At 59.1% G+C, this 4,134-nt stretch overlaps 1 long non-coding RNA gene across 1 annotated transcript; it reads left to right on the top strand.

Moving 5' to 3' along the window:
• Positions 1–857: 857 nt before the first annotated feature.
• Positions 858–3,035, top strand: LOC134157104 (uncharacterized). Its single transcript, XR_009962182.1, has 2 exons — positions 858–918; positions 2,933–3,035. It is a non-coding gene; the product is annotated as an uncharacterized LOC134157104 (long non-coding RNA).
• The last annotated feature ends 1,099 nt before the right edge of the window (positions 3,036–4,134 follow it).

Genomic DNA, 4,134 nt, shown 5'->3' with positions numbered 1-4,134 from the left:
CTCCATCCCATAATACCCTATGGGGGGGGTTCCCCTCCATCCCATAATACCCTATGGGGGTTCCGCCATCCCATAATACCCTATGGGGGTTCCCCTCCATCCCATAATACCCTATGGGGGGGTTCCGCCATCCCATAATACCCTATGGGGGGGGTTCCCCTCCATCCCATAATACCCTATGGGGGGGTTCCCTCCATCCCATAATACCCTATGGGGGGGTTCCCCTCCATCCCATAATACCCTATGGGGGGGTTCCCCGCCATCCCATAATACCCTATGGGGGTTCCCCTCCATCCCATAATACCCTATGGGGGTTCCCCTCCATCCCATAATACCCTATGGGGGGGTTCCCTCCATCCCATAATACCCTATGGGGGGGGGTTCCGCCATCCCATAATACCCTATGGGGGGGTATGGGCGCTATGGGGTGATTTATGGGGGGGTTCGCTATGGGGCAGGCTATGGGGCGCTATGGGGTGATTTATGGAGGAGATGGGGGGGATCCCCCCCCCATAGCAGCAGCGCCTATGGGGGAAGCAGATGTGAGCGCTATGGGGCAGGATGTGGGGCGGGCTATGGGGCGCTATGGGGTGATCTATGGGGCGCTATGGGGCAGGCTATGGGGCGCTGTGGGGCAGGCTATGGGGCGCTATGGGGTGATCTATGGAGGAGAAGGAGGGGATCCCCCCCCAGCAGCAGCGCCTCATCTACAGCGGGAAGCAGATGTGAGCGCTATGGGGCAGGCTATGGGGTGGGCTATGGGGCGCTATGGGGCGCTATGGGGCAGGCTATGGGGCGCTATGGGGTGATTTATGGGGCGCTATGGGGCAGGCTATGGGGCGCTATGGGGTGATTTATGGAGGAGAAGGAGGGGATCCCCCCCCAGCAGCAGCGCCTCATCTACAGCGGGAAGCAGATGTGAGCGCTATGGGGCGCTATGGGGCAGGCTATGGGGCGCTATGGGGTGATCTATGGGGCGCTATGGGGCAGATCTATGGGGCGCTATGGGGTGATCTATGGGGGAGGGGTGGTTTAGGGGTGCCCCCCCAGCAGCAGCGCCTCATCTACAGCGGGAAGCAGAGGTGAGCGCTATGGGGCAGGCTATGGGGCGCTATGGGGTGATCTATGGGGCGCTATGGGGTGATCTATGGGGTGATGTGTGGGGTGCTATGGGGTGATGTGTGGGGTGATTTATAGGGTGCTATGGGGTGATCTTTGGGGTGCTATGGGGTGATCTGTGGGGCGCTATGGGGTGATGTGTGGGGCGCTATGGGGTGATCTGTGGGGTGATTTACAGGGTGCTATGGGGTGATCTGTGGGGCGCTATGGGGTGATCTGTGGGGCGCTATGGGGTGATCTATGGGGCGGTATGGGGTGGTTTATGGGGTGCTATGGGGTGATGTGTGGGGTGATTTACAGGGTGCTATGGGGTGATTTATGGGGTGCTATGGGGCTATCTGTGGGGCGCTATGGGGTGATCTTTGGGGCGCTGTGGGGTGGTCTGTGGGGTGCTATGGGGTGGTCTGTGGGGTGCTATGGAGTGATCTGTGGGGTGATCTGTGGGGCGCTATGGGGCAGGCTGTGGGGCGCTGTGGATGATCTGTGGGGCGCTATGGGGTGATCTGTGGGGCACTTTGGGGTGATCTGTGGGGTGCTATAGGGTGATCTGTGGGGTGATCTATGGGGCGCTATGGGGTGATCTGTGGGGTGATCTGTGGGGCGCTATGGGGTGATCTGTGGAGTGATGTATGGGGCACTATCGAGTGATCTGTGGGGTGCTATGGGGTGATCTGTGGGGCACTATGGGGTGATCTGTGGGGCACTATGGGGTGATCTGTGGGGTGATTCACAGGGTGCTGTGGGGTGATCTGTGGGGTGCTATGGGTTATCTGTGGGGCACTATGGGGTGATCTGTGGGGTGCTATGGGGTGATCTGTGGGGCGCTATGGGGTGATCTGTGGGGCTCTATGGGGTGATCTGTGGGGCTCTATGGGGTGATCTGTGGGGCGCTATGGGGTGATCTGTGGGGCTCTATGGGGTGATCTGTGGGGCGCTATGGGGTGATCTGTGGGGTGATTTGCAGGGTGCTATGGGGTGATCTGTGGGGCGCTATGGGGTGGTCTATGGGGCGGTATGGGGTGATCTATGGGGCACTATGGGGTGGTTTATGGGGCGCTATGGGGTGATCTGTGGGGCGCTATGGGGTGATCTGTGGGGTAATTTATGGGACGTTATGGGGTAATCTGGAGCGCTGTGGGGTGGTCAGTGGGGCGCTATGGCGTCATCTGTGGGGTGATCTATGGGGCGCTATGGGTTGATCTGTGGGGTGCTCTGAGGTGATCTATGGGGTGATCTGTGGGGCTCTATGGGGTGATCTGTGGGGTGCTATGGGGTGATCTGTGGGGTGCTATGGGGTGATCTATGGGGCTCTGTGGGGCTATAGGTTGGATCTATGGAGTTCTATGGGGCTATGGGTTGGATCTATGGGGCTATGGGTTGGATCTATGGGGCTATGGGGTGGATGTATGGGGGTCTGTGGGGCTATGGGGTGGATCTGTGGGGTCTCTATGGGGTCCCTATGGGTCTCTGTGGGTCTCTATGGGTCCCTATGGGTCCCTATGGGGTCCCAATGGGTCTCTATGGGGTCCCTATGGGTCTCTATGGGTCGCAATGGGGTCTCTATGGGTCCCTATGGGTCCCAGTGGGTCTCTATGGGTCTCAATGGGTTTCTATGGGTCCCAATGGGGTCTCTATGGGTCCCTATGGGTCTCTATGGGTCCCAATGGGTCCCTATGGGTCCCTATGGGTCTCTATGGGTCCCAATGGGTCTCTATGGCTCTCAATGGGTCTCTATGGGTCTCTATGGGTCCCAATGGGTCTCTATGGGTCCCTATGGGTCTCTATGGGTCTCTATGGGTCCGGCTCCCCATAGGAACGACGAGAAGACGGCCGCTGACTACAAGATCCAGGGGGGCTCCGTCCTCCATCTTGTCCTGGCGCTGCGGGGGGGGCGGAGCCCCCTTAGCCCCGCCCCCTTGGTGGGCGGGGTCCCCCCTTGAACCCCATTGGCCCCATTTAACCCCGCCCCCCTTTCAATGGTTGGCTATTTAATAAAGGCTTCACTTGTGGGTCCCAAAAGGGCACTTGTGGGGCTCATGGGGTCACTTGTGGGGCTCGAGGGGTCACTTATGGGGCTCAAGTAATCACTTATGGGGCTCATGGGGTCACTTATGGGGCTCAAGTAATCACTTATGGGGCTCATGGGGTCACTTGTGGGGCTCGAGGGGTCACTTGTGGGGCTATGGGTCCCTATGGGTCTCTATGGGTCTCTATGGGGTCACTTATGGCTCCCCATAGGAACGACGATGAAGGGTCACGGGGGCTGACTACAAAGGGTCACTTGTGGGGCTCACGGGGTCACTTATGGGTCCTAACACATCACTTATGGGGCTCATGGGGTCACTTATGGGTCCCAAAGGGTCACTTGTAGGTCCCAAAGGGTCACTTGTGGGGCTCACGGGGTCACTTATGGGTCCCAATGGGTCACTTGTGGGGCTCAAGGGGTCACTTATGGGTCCCAGAAGGTCACTTGTGGGGCTCGAGGGGTCACTTGTGGGGCTCGAGGGGTCACTTGTGGGTCCCCTGGGGTCACTTGTGGGGCTCAAAGGGTCACTTATGGGACTCACAGGGTCACTTATGGGGCCCAAGGGGTCACTTGTGGGGCTCAAGGGGTCACTTGTGGGTCCCAGAAGGTCACTTATGGGGCTCAAGGGGTCACTTGTGGGTCCCAAGGGGTCACTTGTGGGGCTCAAGGGGTCACTTATGGGTCCCCTGGGGTCACTTGTGGGGCTCAAGGGGTCACTTATGGGTCCTAACACATCACTTATGGGGCTCATGGGGTCACTTGTGGGTCCCCTGGGGTCACTTATGGGTCTCAAGGGGTCACTTGTGGGGCTCAAGGGGTCACTTGTGGGGCTCAAGGGGTCACTTGTGTGTCCCCTGGGGTCACTTATGGGTCCCAAGGGGTCACTTGTGGGGCTCGAGGGGTCACTTGTGGGGCTCAAGGGGTCACTTGTGGGGCTCAAGGGGTCACTTATGGGTCTCAAGGGGTCACTTATGGGTCCCAAGAGGTCA

Source organism: Pezoporus occidentalis, unplaced genomic scaffold, assembly GCF_034315485.1.
Source record: "Pezoporus occidentalis ecotype Australia unplaced genomic scaffold, CSIRO_AGI_Poc_V1 ctg924, whole genome shotgun sequence".
NCBI lineage: Eukaryota > Metazoa > Chordata > Aves > Psittaciformes > Psittacidae > Pezoporus > Pezoporus occidentalis.
This window is presented reverse-complemented; position numbering and strand designations above follow the sequence as displayed.